Raw genomic sequence first — 16,276 nt, forward strand, 5'->3', positions numbered from 1 at the left:
AGGTGCCCGCCACCTTGCCCGGCTAATTTTTTGTATTTGTAGTAGAGACGGGGTTTCACTGTGTTAGCCAGGATGGTCTCGATCTCCTGACCTTGTGATCTGCCCGCCTCGGCCTCCCAAAGTGCTGGGATTACAGGCCTGAGTCACAGCGCCCATCCTTTTTCTTTCTTTTTAAAAAACTACAAAAAAACTTTTTTAGAGACAAAGGCTCACTATATTGCCTAGGCTATACTTGAACTCCTGGGCTCAAGGGATCTTCCTGCCTCAGCCTTCAGAGCAGCTGAGACTATAGGTTTCAGCTTCTTTTTTTTTTTAATGCTTGTTAGCTCTTCCTCTCTTCTCTTCCCTCTGACCTGCAGAAGTTACACACCACCTCATCTAGTTCAGTTAACTCTTTGGATGTGAACCAATGATTGAGTACCATGAATTTCAAAGCAAAAAGAGAGAAGGGGTCTGGCGATAACCTTTCCTTTTCCTCCTTCCACCCCATTCTAAGTTCCCCTTAGTGCCATCTAGAAGAGACCTCTCAATGTGTCAACACTATTGAATATCTTTCACACATTGGATGATATACTAAATGTTGAATATACAAAAACAATGAACTCTAGTCCTTGAGGCAAAGGACTTCCAAATGCAAGTCCTAAAAATGGACCAGGCAGAACTCAGTGTCTCCAAGAGTGCAAAAAGGATGTTTTTCACTGAACGGTTGAAGCAGTGTTTGGAAAGACACAGATCTCATGATTTTTATAAATTCAAATGCAACACAGAGTCACATGGGCATAGAATTTTCCTGGATGTCTGAAAAATTTGCCAACCAGCTTTTTGCCTCCTCCTGTGTTCACTTTTACTTCACCTGGACGTCTCCTAGCATCCTGAGAAGGAAATGTTTCTGAGCTATAAAGAACTTGGAATGTCTTTTTCAAAAGTACATTTTTCAACATTCAAGGAATTTCAAGAAATGTACTATTTGCCTAAGGGTAGATGATTTAAAAGACCTCTCTTGTGATGCCTTCAAATAAGTTGGTGATTGGAAAGCTGATACAGGAGTAGAAGGCATTATCATTCTACATTGATGTTTCAGAGGAGGAAGCCAGTTAGGGGAATATTTTCCTCCCTAACATTTTATCCCTGCTGAAATAAGTCAAAATACCCAATGTTCTTTGTATTCAAAGGTGACACTGGTACCAGCATGACTGTCAGCTGCTGTCAATCCTCAGCTTCTAGAAGCAATGTCATGGTGCTTTAACTTGCTTTTCAGTTTGCTCAGCATGTCTTTGAAGCATCACCTTTACTCATCTCTTCCAAAGCTCGCTGTTAACCACATTGCACTATTTCAGCAGGAAGTCAGCGAAATACTTAAAAGCTAGTGGGCCAGCCTCCTTCTTGTTGAGATAGAAGCCTGTTTTTCAAAGAGCAGTCCTCAGAGAGACAGTGTCAACATGTCCTGGGTGCATGTGACACTGCAGATTCCTTGTTCCCAGACCAACAGATTCAGAAACTCGGGGAAAAGATCAGGTAATGTACATTTTAAACAAATGCCCCTGGTGATTCCTCTGCAATGATGGCTAAGACCTTTGAGTTGAGGGCTTTTGCAGTCACCAACTATTAGTTTTGTTGAGCCTGCATATTCATTTACACACAGGGACATCAACAGTCTGCAGAAGCCAGTTCCCAGAAATACACCTTAGTATCTCCACAAAAGGGAGGTCTGTTCACATGATTCTAATCTTCCCAGAAGACTCTCTGAGTCTTACATATATTATGGCTTATATTTGGAAAAAGTCCCACTTGCAATTAAGTATACCTTTCCAAATGGCTACGTAGATCCTGAATAAAGAGAACACATCAAATTCAAAATGCTAACATACATTAAAAGAAGAGGAGCTTGAGTAGTGAGAATAGAATTATAACCTTCAACAGAAAGGGGGGAGAATATCCTTAGGTTGGCTGGTACACAGGCAAGAACTATTTCTGGTATATGTTGAGAAAATAAAAATAAGTGCAACATGTTGGGCATCCTTTTTAAACAGGTAGATGCCCTGCCCAGGGCAGGTTGCACTTCCTTTTCTGGCTGGCTAGATACAGTGCCACTGGCTCAGGGCTCCTTTTCTATTTGCATTGATTCTACAACCAAGATAGCACTTCTGCCCAGTACGTTTTTTAAACTTTTTTTTTTTTTTTTTTTTTTTTGAGACAGGGTCTTGCTCTGTCACCCAGGTTGGGGTGCAGTGGTGTGATCTCGGCCCACTGCAACCTCCACCTCCTGGTTTCAAGTGATTCTCCCACCTCAGCCTTCCGAATAGCTGGGATTACAGGTACCCACCACCACGCTCAGCTAACTTTTTGTATTTTTATTAGAGATGGGGTTTCACTATATTGGCCAGGCTGGTCTCAAACTCCTGACCTCGGGTGATCCGCCCATCTGGGCCTCCCAAAGTGCTGGGATTACAGGTGTGAGCCACTGCACCTGGCCAATTTCTTTTAGTTTTTGATTTTTGAAAAATTTATAGTTTTGCTGGAAATTGCTATATATATGTATTCCACATACCCTGCACCTAGCTGCCCGAATGGTAACCTCTGGCACGACTACAGCACAGGAACAAAGCCAGGAAATTGACACTGCTTATTGGTAGAATCTACAGAGTGTATTCAGATTTCACCATTTTTATATACACTGTGTGTGTGTGTGTGTGTGTGTGCAGCTCTGTGCAACTGTGTCACATGTATACATTAGTACAGCCACTACCACAGCCGAGCTACAGAATTGTTCCATTACCACAAGGCTCCCTCCCTTCAGAGCCATACCTAGCCCCTTCCACCCATCCCTAACCCCAGCAATGGCTAATCTGTTCTTCATCTCTGTGATATTCCACAATTATTTTTAATAGCATTTTAAAGCCTTGAGGCAACTTCCAACCATGTTGAGCTTCCTGCCTGGACTGTCCAAGTTGTCTCTCAAGGTACCAATTACTGTTTAGTTAGTGCTCTAGTTACAAAGTTGCATAAATTTTTAGTGGTCTGACTATAATCCTAATATTCCTGAAAGCAGTCTTTTTAATGTTCGCTTTTGCTGAGTGTGTGTTTTTCAGCAACATCTATTCTGCATCACCGCAGAAATATTTGTTTAGTGGCTGAAACATAACAGAGGTTCATTTATTTCATTCACAGAAGAGTCCAAGGAAGATGTTCTGTCTGGCAAGCATTTTTTCTTTTTTTTTTTCTTTTGCAGTATTCTTGTCATAAACTTTCAAACCAGCTAGGTGTGGTGGCTCACGCCTGAAATCCCAGCACTTTGGGAAGCTGAGGTGAGTAGATTGCTTGAGCTCAGGAGTTCAAGACCAGCCTGGGCAACATGACAAACCTTGTCTTTACTAAAAAGACAAAAAATTAGCTGGTCATAATGGCTTGCACCTATAGTCCCAGCTACTTGTGGGGCTGAGGCAGGAGGATGACTTGAACCCAGGTCATTGAGGTTTCAGTGAGCCAAGATGATGCCACTGCACTCCAAACTGGGTGACAAAGTGAGACCCTGTCTCAAAAAAACAAAAACAAAAACAAAAAACCCCCAAAACCATAAACTTTCAAACATGTTCTTTGTTATCATCAACTTTGAACCTAAACCTAATATCATTTTTTAAAAATTACACTATACAATGTGTATTTTCATTTTAACAGATGATATCATCAATCAGTCATAATTAAAGAGCATTTCTAAACCATTTAGATTTTAAGACATTTCTAGATGATGATGATGACGACTGCATTTTATAGAACATATCTGTCTCATTACCACCACCACACAAGCCTTTCTCCATTCTTAGAGATTCCTCTTATGCAGAGGCTACTCTCCCGGCTCTCTCCAGTCCATCTCTTACTCCCATCTTTTCCCCCAACCAGTCCTTTTTTCTTCCTTCTTTTTGGGGAAGGCAGGGGTGAGACTGCCCTGGGCCACAACTGGTAATGGATAAATCTGGCTAATTCTAACTGCTATAGAGGAAGCTCATTTGGCAATGTCTCTAACTTAGACTTTAACAGTGATAAAGATGATATCTTGGCCTCTATCTGCATCATCATTTGTCTTATTTCTTAATTGGTTCAAAACCTGGATGGGAAAAGCAATTTTTATTTACTGGGGTCTACTCAAAGTTCCCAAGAAAACACACACATACACACACACACACACGCACGCACACACACACACACACACACAGAGTTTTGTGATGATACAATTCAAAGGATAAGGGTGGCTTTTGTTTGTTTGTTTTAGTAATGCAACGGTAGGGAGCAGGTGGAAAGGAAAGGATGTTGAAGCAGCTAAAGAAGTTTTTTAAAAAAATCTAAGCAGAGTAGAAAGAATGAGATGAGTGCTCAATGTGGATTCTGTTTTTAGGGTGGGACAGTGCCTCTCAAACTGTGATCATGCCAGAGAAATACCTGGGGATGTTGAAATTCCTATTACGATCACTAGATCTGGAGTGGGGCTTCCATGTTTCCAGTAAGCTCCAGGTGATGCTGATGTCTCCGGTCCACAGACAGCACCTAGAGCTACAAGGCTGTAAGACATCACAAATCACTACCTTTTGCAGGCAGTAATCACTCGTCAATCTATTTATCTATTTATTTAGTATTATTATTATTTTCTGTGAGGAGGAGGGATAGAGGAAGGAAGAAGGGAAAAGGAGAGTAAAAAAAAAAGAAGGGAAAAAGGAGGGGGAGCTCGACCTATTTATCTTGAAGCAAATTTATGCAAATAATTATTTTGCTTAATCAAATATTTACAATGCTCCAGTTTCCTAAATGTACATCCATCCGGATGGCATTTCATACCTGCCTATGTCACTCATCTGCCCCCACTTCTAATGCCCACCCCCCCCATTTTCAGCAAGCTTTCACTTCTTTCACAACCTATCCCAAAATGTAATGGCTTAAAATGACTACCATTTATTTTGGTCACAGTTCTATGCGTTACAGTTTGAACAGGGCTCAGCTGGGCTATTCTACTGGTCTTGACTGGGCTTGCATGTGAATCTATGGGCAGCTACAGAGAGCTGGATTGCCGTGTCTCTGGCAGTGCCGGCTGTTGACTGGGATGTTGGAGAGGACTGGGCCACGTGTTTCTCAGCATCACCTGGCTAGAGCAGGCTTGTTCACATGGTGACAGAAATGTGCCAAGTACCGTCAGCCCTCCGTATCCATGCGTTCCGCATCTCTGGTTTCAACCAACTGCAGATAGAAAATACTCAGGAAAAAAACTGAGTCTGTACTGAACCCGTATACATTTTTTTCTTGTCATTATTCCCAAACAATTTTATATAACAACTATTTACATAGCATTTACATTGCATTAGGTAACATAACCAATCTAGAAATGATTTAAAGGATGCAAAAGGATGTGCATAGGTTATATGGAAACACTGCAGCATTTTATATAAGAGAACAGAGAGTCCACTGACTTTGGGAGGTCCTGGAACCAATCGCCCATGGATACGGAGGGATGACTGCACACCCTTGGAGTCAGCCCAGATGTGCAAGCCCTTTGAATGCTTCTACCTGAATCACAGTTGCTACTCTGGCCATCCCACTGGTCACAGAGAGTTGCATAACCAAGTCCGGAGTCAGAGTGAGACAGGATTGCCTAAGGGCATGGATGCTGGGAGCAGGAAGCATTTGTGGCTGCTTTTGCAATCAGACTATTTGAGTTGAAATTGGCCTTAAAGGCCTATCAGGCTTCTTTTTATCGCCACCCTATTCCTCCTACACTTTCCTCATCCTGGAACCCCTTTTCTACCTCTCTTTGGACAGAGCCCTGGTCTACTTTTTTTTTTTTTTTTTTTTTTTTTTTTTTTGAGACAGGGTCCTTCTTTTGCCCAGGCTCTGGAGTGCAGCGGCGCGATCATGGCTCACTGCAGCCTTGAACTCCTGGGCTAGTGATCCTCCCACCTCAGCCTCCAGAGTAGCTGGGACTACAGGGATGTGCCACCACGCTTGGCTAATCTTTTATTTTTTGTAGAGATGGTCTTTCACTATGTTGCCCAGGCTGATCTTGAACTCCTGGTGATTCTCCTGCCTCAGCCTCGCAAAGTGGTGGGATTACAAGTGTGAGCCGCCACGCCTGGCCACTATTATTTATTTATGCTAGTTACTTTATATATTTTTAATTCCATGTCAGGTGGGTTTTCTTACTGACTCCTTACAGATGAGGAAAATGAAGCACAGAAAGGTGAAGTAACTTGTCCAAGATCACACAGCTAGGAAGCTGCATAGCCAAGATTTGAACTCATATTTCTTGAACTCAAGAGGCCGGCCTTTTCAAGTAGTCTTATAATTGAAAACAAATGGTTACAAATGACCCACATGCAGACAATGAAGAATTGGCCAGAGAGTGTGTGCTTGCCCACTTGTTGGGACAGCAAATCAGGCTTTAGGGGTAGAAGAAGATCTCAGGGTTCATGGGTTTCTGGGTCTACGACTAGATTTGGACTCAGATCTTTAGGGTCACAAATTTTTCTCAGTTCTCTTAGAGATAATCAGGCTCTGTTGAACGGAATCATTGTAATCAGTCTCACAAGAGGCTAAAAAAAAGAGACTAGAATGCTAATTTATTACCGTCTATGGATTTAGAGAAGTAACAACCACAGCAGCACAGATGTCAGATGGTCAGAATGACCAACAGGGAAACTAAGTTGAGATGAGAAGGTTGCAGAGTGAGTTTATTTCCTGCCTCCTTGCAAAAAGGATTTAAGTCCAATGCAACGGGAGCTGCTATTTTTAAGGAATACAGTCACCACTGAGGCATGGTGAGTCACTCTCAATTAAAAGGCTGTATCTGCCAAACTGGCAGGAAGACTCATTGAGTCATCAATGCCCTATCTCTCTTGGACAATGCTGGAGAAAGTATTTTCTCTCAACTCTTCATTTTCAATATTCCATTAAAACATCAGTATCAGGTTTCACTTTATTGGCTTGAGATGGTGAATTTGCTCTATTGACTCTAATTATTCCCTGCCCAGCATTACAGTTGCAGTTGGTGCAGCTATCACCAGGGAATGGCAATGCCTCAGGTTTAATTATGTAGGAATGGGGTAACTGGTCAGTCTTTCCGTTGATGTAAATAATTCAGGAAAAGTAACACAACCAAGTGAAGTGAATGATGCTTTTTCTAGAAAAAAATATTCTCACTTATAAAAAAAAATGTGGTATACAGTGGATTGTGAAGGAAAAAAATGCGAAAATCTGGAGTAAGAGTCAAGATTGAGGGCAGGAGAAAGAAATGCCTCAAGATGTCTTAACTTCCAAGGGATTTAATTCAGGGAATGGGCTGTTTACAAAATCACTGGAAGGTCTAAGGGTATGGGCTTTAGACTAGGTTTCCAGAAATGACTACCAGAAAAAAGCAGAACTGACCCACCAGAAGAGCTACTACCTCTGAGGCCACCACTAGGGCTACTGATTTCAACTGTGAGACTGTGTTCCTGTATCAGGAAGCCACACTAAACAAGCAGCCTGGCTTCAAAATGGGTTTCAAGATGTAACCTTGAAGCAAACCGTAGAAGCCTTTTCCCTTAGCCTTCAAAAAAATAAACTCCACATCCTTCTCTTTCTCACTGCATACACTCCCTCCACATTTCGATAACGGTAGGCTAGTATCTAATTATGTGCCTTCTTAGAAGTTCCTCGGGCTAATCTTGAGATGGGCAGGCCAAGCCTGGAGACCCAGCTGCAAAATTCCAGAGATTATCTCAAGGTGGCTAGTGAACCACCCAGCCATTGTGGAGATGATGTCAGCCCACGCTCCAGGTAGAATGAGACCCAAGATGGCCGCTGGAATGAGACACGCGGACACCGTATTCAGCACAATTCTTGCATGCCTTCCATATCAAGTTTCCCCTTTTTAATCCCTTGCCCCTTGTCTTTCCCCACAAATTCGAATTGGTCGCTTTGGATGGGAATCCAGCCACTTCCCCATTACTAGTTTTGGTTAATAAAGTCACTTTCTTTCCACTAGACCTCACTCTTGTTGAACTCTGCAGGCAACAAGCAACCGGATCTGTATTTGGTTACAGCGCTGCTCCTCATGCTTCCTCTAGACATGCAGATGACTGGAGAATGGATGCAGAACGGTTGAAAAGCCTCATGTTCCTACTACCTCGTTTGCCAATGACAACAAAGGCTTGTCATGGAACAGGAAGTTAGCCTCCACCAGATCCACCTTCCAAATCTCAGTTGAGTATAATCTTTTTTTTTTTTTTTTTTTTTTGAGACGGAGTCTCTCTCTGTCGCCCAGGCTGGAGTGCAGTGGCCGGATCTCAGCTCACTGCAAGCTCCGCCTCCAGGGTTTACGCCATTCTCCTGCCTCAGCCTCCAGAGTAGCTGGGACTACAGGCGCCCACCACCTTGCCCGGCTAGTTTTTTGTATTTTTTAGTAGAGATGGGGTTTCACCATGTTAGCCAGGATGGTCTCGATCTCCTAACCTCGTGATCCGCCCGTCTCGGCCTCCCAAAGTGCTGGGATTACAGGCTTGAGCCACCGCGCCCGGCCTCAGTTGAGTATAATCTAATGGTCAAACTTGATTTGTTTCTGGAATGCTAGTTGGGAGGGAGCCTGGATAATATAATTTGTCGTTTTGTAGCCCCTGGTATAGTCGGTTGGAATGAGTTGGAGGGAGCCAGTCCACACTCTCCACACATCTAGGATCAAGTGGCTTATTCGCCACCATGGCTACGACTAGCTGTCTCAGTTGTGATCACGAGCCCTCACATTTGACCCTCCCTACCACGTGGTCATTCCCTTCCCTCTTTATTATTAACCCCTTTCATAGAAGAATCAGCTGAAGCCTAGAGGCGTGGGATATTTTGCACAAACCTATGCTGGAGGAAGAAGGGGAGCCAGGCTTGGAACTCCATCTGTCTGATTCCAGAGACTGCACTCCCCACCAGTACTTGATCCTCCCCACAGCTGCTCTCTCTCCAAGTCAAAGGCCCATGAAGCTCTCCCTCACTCTGTTTCAAGTGGCAGCAAGCTCCAGGCTCCAGCCCTGTTCACGGACTCCCAACGGATCTCCTGCAGCTTTTCTCTTGCTCCTGCTTTTACCGGAAATTATAACTATTTCAGCAGTTTTAGTGCTTGGAGGAAGCTTTCTCTACCTACCTCTCCTCCCTCTGGGGACAGGATGCTTTACTCATCCCAGGGAAGGCCTTAAATTACCTTCTGCTACATCCACAGATTTTATTTCATCTCTCTCCATTAGAAATAAAGACGAAGGCAAGACCATGGTTTCTGAGTTCTCTTAGTCTCCACAGAATATAATTACTACATTTTTTTTTCTTTTTCTAATCACAGGAGACTTCTCTCAGCAACCTAGTTACTGATTCTATTACTCCCTCACTCTCCACTTCCAACTGCTCTTTGAAGCGGCTTTGGTAGGGAAGTTATTTCGCTTCAAGTTGTTTAAGAGGCCTCATTAATGAGGTTGATGACAGTCAGATCCTGCCATGCCTCTTAAGAGACTTGTCATTTCCTCTACCCTAAACATTGTAAAACAAACGCAGGTGGAATGGTAAAGCAATGTGGTCATTATTTGTCTATTTGCATCCACCATTGGAAAACATCTCCTTTTCAATTTAAAATACTCTCAAAATACGAGATGTTGCCTATTTGTTGCTAGTCCCTGCTCTCTCTCTCTCCTGTCTCCACATCTGGGTTCATTTAGTAACCATCAAAAGAAAAGCAACCCTTGGGATCCATTATTATCATTTATCCATCCAAATCTGTGAATGCTTACTATGTGCCAGGCACTGTGCTAAGTGCTCAGAAGAGTAGGTGAATAGGGTTCCTGTCTTCCAGACGCTTCCAATCCAGACATTACACAAGCGATCAACTCATAAAATAATTTAAAGTGGGTGCCGGGTGCGGTGGCTCACGCTTGTAATCCCAGCATTCTGGGAGGTCGAAGCGGGAGGATCGCCAGAAGTAGGAGTTCAAAACCAGCCTGACCAACATGGTGAAACCCCTCTACTAAGTACACAAAAATTAGCCTGGCGTGGTGGAGGGCACCTATAATCCCAGCTACTCGGGAGGCCGAGGCAGAAGAATCGCTTAAACCCAGGAGACAGAGGTTGCAGTGAGCTGAGATTGCACCACTGCAGTCCAGCCTGGGTGCCAGGGTGAGACTATGTCTCAAAAAAAAAAAAAAAAACAAACAAAAAATTAAAGTGAATATATAGGGCATTTCCTCAAAACTAGGTTCCTACTTAGACGAAGTAGAAAGGGAAGGCTTCTCAGAGAAGGTGACGTTTACACTGAAGGAAAAGGAGAAAGCTGCCATGCAAAATGAGGAGAACATTTGGGACAGAAGGCACAGCATATATGAAGGTGGGAAAAGAAAACGTTGGTGTATTGCAGGTCTGCAAGGAGGCGCTCAGGATGGAAGCCCATTGGCCAGAGGGAGGCTGATCCTCGAGATCAGTGGGGCCAGACCTTGCAGGGCTTTATAGGTCAAGGAAAGGAGTTACGATCGTATGCTTAGTGTGATGGGAACCGTTGGAGAAGGGAGGAAGATGTCTACTCAAGGAATTCTCACGACTGAGTGAGGAGTGGACTGGAATGAGGGGATGATGGCAAAGAGGATGCAGAGGGCATTGCACTTGTCCAAGAGGAGCAGACAGAAGCCTGGACTAGGTGGTGGGGAGTGGAGAGGGGGAGGTGGGGGACATGAGATTTGCTGATAGCTGAGATGTGAGTGGTAGTGAAGCGGAGGAGTTAATGACGCCCTCTGCTTTTTCAGATGCTGTTTGGGGCTCAGCAGTGAGGAATCCTAGCACCAAGAAGGCAGGGGTGGGGGTTAACCACCATAGGGGGGTTAATGGGCCTTATGACTTAATAATATGCCTCTTGGCAACCTACCTTTTCTCCCCTGTGGCTATATTCTTGTAATGCCATCCACTCCTAGTAGATAGAGGCTGCATATTTACCTGCCTCAAGTCTAGAACATGAAATGCCTCTTGAATCTGACAGTATCGAGGAGTGGTTAAGCACAGTCTCTGGAGCCAGGCAGCCTCATCCGAATCCTATTTCTCTTGACTATAGGTATAATCTCACCTGGCTTCTCTGAGGCTTGGCTTCTTTAGTTGTAAATTAGTGTGATGATAATAGTACCTACCTTGTGGGATTGCTGGGAGGATTGTATGAACTCCTGCAAGGGAAGTCCTCATAGCAGTGCCTGGCACACGAGCTCAGTGTTAGCTCATATTAGAGTAAATCACAGGGGACCAGGTACTTTTGAGCTGCCTTTATTTCACTCTACACCCACCCTTATAACAGGATTTAATGCTTTAAGGCCTGCTCCAAATAGATCCAACCGCAGACTGGATTCACAAGACAAGTCTGCCTTACTAAGTATTTCTTTTTTTTTTTGAGATGGAGTCTTGCTCTGTCTCCCAGGCTGGAGTGCAGTGGTGTGATCTCCACTCACTGCAAGCTCCGCTTACCAGGTTCACGCCATTCTCCTGCCTCAGCCTCCCGTGTAGCTGGGACTACAGGCGCCCGCCACCGCGCCCGGCTCATTTTTTTTAATGTATTTTTAGTAGAGACGGGGTTTCACCGTGTTAGCCAGGATGGTCTGGATCTCCTGACCTCGTGATCTGCCCGTCTCGGCCTCCCAAAGTGCTGGTATTACAGGTGTGAGCCACCGCGCCCGGCCTTACTAAGTATTTCATAGGGAGCTGGAAGTGGGGGTTTCCTCTAGCTGCAAAGTGTTTCATTTCAAAATCCCTAATGAAAATCTGGCAGCCAGGCATGGTGGCTCATGCCTGTAAACCTAGAACTTTGGGAGGCTGAGGTGGGAGGAACGCTTGAGGCCAGGAGTTCAAGAAGAGCCTAGGCAACATGGTGAAACCCCATCTCTACAAAAAAATGCAAAAATTAGCCGGGCATGGTGGTGCATGCTGGTAGTCCTAGCTACTGGAGAGGTTGAGGTGGGAGGATCACCTGAGCCTGGGAGGCAGAGGTTGCATTGAACCAAAGATCTTACCACTGCACTCCAGCCTAGGTGACAGTGCCAGAAAATCTGGCCCCTTCTCCCTCTCTATTCACTTGCAACTGTATGCACCTCTCCCCACATTTTCCTCTTCCAGTTTTTCTGGCCCCTGGGATTATACCCCGCTTCCCACCTCACCCTTAGTCTCTTCACAGAACCCAGCTTTACTAATTCTCTCCTTGTTTTCTGCTATGGTCTGAATATGTCTCTCCCAAACTCGTATGTGAAATCCTAACCTCCAAAGTGATGGTATTAGGAGGTGGAGTCTTTGAGAAGTGAGCAGGTCAGAGGGGCTGACCTCTCATGAATGGGATTAGTGCCCTTAGAAAAGAGATCCCAGAGAGATTCCTCTCCCTTTCTGCCATGTGAGGATACAGAGAGAAGATGACCCTTTATGAACCAGGAAGTGGCCTTCATCAGACACGGAATCTGCCAGGGACTTGATCTTGGACTTCTGAGCCTCAGTAACAGTGAGAAATACATTTCTGTTATTCATCAGCCACTCAGTTTATGATATATTGTCACAGCAGCCTCTAACAGACTGAGACATTTTCTATTTCCTAATTTCTGATCTTATCTTTATTATTTGTTTTATTTAATTTCCTCTGGGTTTATTTTCCATTCTTTTTAAAACTTCCCAGTGTATATTTTCCATTATTTTACCAACTCTTGAGATGAAAATCTTAACTCATAAATGTTTAGCTTTTTTTTTTTCTTTTCTGTTACATGCTTTTAAAATTATGTTTCCCACAAGCATGATTTTGGCTGCCTCTCATAAGTCTTGATGTGTGGTATTTTCATTATCATTCAGTTGAAAATACTTTATAATTTTTATTGTAACATTTTCTTTGACCTATGGATTATTTAGAATATTGCTTAATTTCTAAATAAGCCTTGCCTGTGTTACTGATTTCTAGCTTAGGTGCATTGTGTCAGAGGATGTACTTTATGTGATTTCACTGCTTTGAAATTTGTTGTGACTTGTTTTATGTTATGAAACAGCATATAGTTAATTCTGGTACATATTCCCGGTGAGCTTGAAAAGAATATTCACTATGCAGTTATTGGGTACAATGTTCTAGGAATGTACATTAGGTCAAGTTTGCTAAACATGGTATTTCTATATCTTTACTAATTTTGTCCGTTAACATATTCTATCAGTTTCTAAAAGGTGCCTTATAAAATTCCACTATGATTGCAGATTTGTCTATTCTTCCTTTTAGACTTTTCATTTTTTGCTTTATGTATTTTGGAACTATATTACTAAGTGTATACAAATTTAGAATTATTGTATCTTCTCATACAATAGTTGATAATGGTAAATTAAACCTTTCGTCATTATGTAGTATTATTTTTCATGGTTAGTAATGTCATTTATCTTAAAGTCTACTTTGCCTAAAATTAATAATTTATGTTAGTTTTTTTTTTTTTTTTTTTTTTTGAGATAGAGTCTTGCTCTGTTGCCCAGGCTGGAGTGCAGTGGCGCAATCTCGGCTCACTGCAACCTCCACCCCTCCAGGTTTAAGCAATTCTCTGCCTCAGCCTCCGGAGTAGCTGGGATTACAGGCGCATGCCACCACGCCCCGCTAATTTTTTTTTTTTTTTTTGTATTTTAGTGGAGACGGGGTTTCACCATCTTGGCCAGGCTTGTCTTGAACTCCTGACCTCGTGATCCACCCGCCTCGGCCTCCCAAAGTGCTGGGATTACAGGCGTAAGCCACCGCGCCTGGCTGTGTTAGCTTTCTTTTTGCTAGTATTTGCATGTTACATCTTTTTCCATTATTTTACTTTCAACTTTCAATATTTCTGTAGCCTTTTGTTTTAGTTACATTCCTGGTTAAAACAATATGTAATAAAAATGTTTTTCCCATAGTTTTATTGAAGACTTGTTTTAATTTGTTTGTTTGTTTTTTGAGACGGAGTCTTGCCCTTGTCCCCCAGGCTGGAGTGCAATGGCTTGATCTCGGCTCACTGCAACCTCTGCCTCCCAGGGTTCAAATGATTCTCCTGTCCCAGCCTCCCGAGTAGCTGGGATTATAGGCGCCCACCACCACACCCAGCTAATTTTTTGTATTTTTGGTAGAGACGGGGTTTCACTATGTTGGCCAGGCTGGTCTCGAACTCCGGACCTCAGGTGATCCACCTGCCTCAGCCTCCCAAAGTGCTGGGATTACAGGCGTGAGCCACCACACCGGGACATTTTAAAGAATATAAGTAATTTGCCAGATTGGTAACATCCTGGGATTTCTATGTTACTTTGTAGAAGATCTTAATAGAACAACCCGCTGCTCTTCAGGTTATTAATAACCTAGTCTTAATGTTTCTTAGCCTTAGCATATGTGAAAAACTATAAATTGTAAATTGCTATACACATTTACATCATCTTGTATATGTAATTGTTTTTGTCTTAAAAAATCTAGTCGGATAATCATTGTCTTCTAATATGAATATTTTGCTTACTTATATTTAATTTGGTTTCTATGTATTCAATCTGTTCTGTTTCTTTTTCTTTCTTTCCTTGCTTTATTTTCAGCTGATCATTTTTTACTTTTTCAGTCTCCCCCTGTGTCTGAAAATTATGCAATCTTTTAGCATTCCTTGAGTGGTTACCATAGAGATTACAAAATAAATTCTAGATATGCAAAAATCTAGTATCAATTAGTTCTTTTACTCCCTTTTCAGATAATACACACATTTTGGGAACAATACTTCCCAAACCTTAATATGCATATGAATCACAGAGGATTTTGTTAAAACAGAAATTCTGATTCAGTGATAGTTCTGAGATGCTGCCTTCTAATAAGCTCCATGAGCCACTCTATGATTAGAAAGCCTTTAGAACACTTTACTCTCTTTAGCTCCTCTCTACTTAAATACCAATAATGTCCTTTCTCTATATTTTAAACCCTAAAACACATTACTGTAATTTTTTATATAGGTAATATTAATCTAGATTCGCCCACTTATTTATTTATTTAATGCATATTTTTTGAAATGGAGTCTTGCTCTGTCACCCAGACTGGAGTGCAGTGGCACCATCTCAGCTCACTGCAACCTCCACCTCCCAGGTTCAAGCAATTCTCTTGCCTCAGCCTTCCAAGTAGCTGGGACCACAGGTGCCCAGCACCACACCCAGCTAATTTTTTTATTTTTAGTAGAGATGGAGTTTCACCATGTTGATCAGGCTGGTCTGGAACTCCTGACCTCAAGTGATCTGCCCACCTTGGCCGCCTAAAGTGCTGGGATTACAGGTATGAGCCACTGCACCCAGCCTCACCCACATACTTACTATTTTTATTGTTCTTCATCCCATCCTGCATTGTTGATATTTTGGGTTTTTGTTGTTGTTGTTGTTGTTTTTTGCTTTTTGGGTTTTTTGTTTGTTTGTTTTGAGACAGGTCTCACTTTGTCATCCAGGCTGGAGTGCAATGGCATGATCATGGCTCACTGCAGCCTCGACCTCCTGGGCTCAAGCAATCCTCCCACCTCAACCTCCCAAGTAGCTGGGACCACAGAAGTGCACCACCATGCCTGACTAATTTTTGTATTTTTGGTAGAGATGGGTTTTTGCCATGTTGCCCAGGCTGGTCTTGAACTCCTGGGCTCAAATGATCCACCCACCTTGGCCTCCCAAAGTGCTGGGATTACAGGCATGGGCCACAGTGGCCAGCCTGTGATATTTTGGTATTTCACATGGAACCATTTTTCTTTTGGCTTAAGAATACCTTTTGGTATTTCTTTAGTGGAGTTCTGCTGGTGAAAATTCTGTTTTTGCCTGAAAATGTCTCTAAACTTTTAATTTTGAAATATTTTTTGATTTACAGAGACAGAGCAGAGGATTCCTATATATCCTTTACTCATTTATTTTCTAATGTTAACATCGTATTTACTGTAATACATTTGTGAAAACTAAGAACTCAACATAGTTACACACTCTTGAACATACTTCAGATTTTATTTGTATTTCTCCACTCATATTTTCTTTCTGCTTCAGGATCCAATCCAGGATACTGCATTACATTTAGTTATTATGTCTCATTAGTTTCCTTTGGTCTGTAATAATTTCTCAGTCTTTTCTTGTTTTCCATGACTATGACAGTTTTGAGACATACTAGTCAGGTATAAATAGCCAGGTATTTTCTAGAGCATTTTTTTTTAAAGGGGCTCTTTGGCATAAACTGGAAAGCCTACTAGACAAATTCTGAAAGAGCTGTAACACCCTATAACATTTTTCAATTGGA

At 42.6% G+C, this 16,276-nt stretch overlaps 1 long non-coding RNA gene and 1 other non-coding gene across 2 annotated transcripts in view; both read right to left on the reverse strand.

Annotated features, from left to right (window-relative positions):
* The window catches only part of LOC126954819 (uncharacterized), a 45,875-nt gene that overhangs the window by 17,391 nt on the left and 12,208 nt on the right, over positions 1-16,276 (reverse strand). The gene's annotated exons all lie outside the window — the stretch shown is intronic.
* On the reverse strand, positions 16,195-16,256 carry LOC126955836 (U7 small nuclear RNA). The gene has a single exon (XR_007726123.1). It is a non-coding gene; the product is annotated as a U7 small nuclear RNA (small nuclear RNA).

This window comes from Macaca thibetana, chromosome 5, assembly GCF_024542745.1.
Source record: "Macaca thibetana thibetana isolate TM-01 chromosome 5, ASM2454274v1, whole genome shotgun sequence".
Classification (NCBI taxonomy): domain Eukaryota; kingdom Metazoa; phylum Chordata; class Mammalia; order Primates; family Cercopithecidae; genus Macaca; species Macaca thibetana.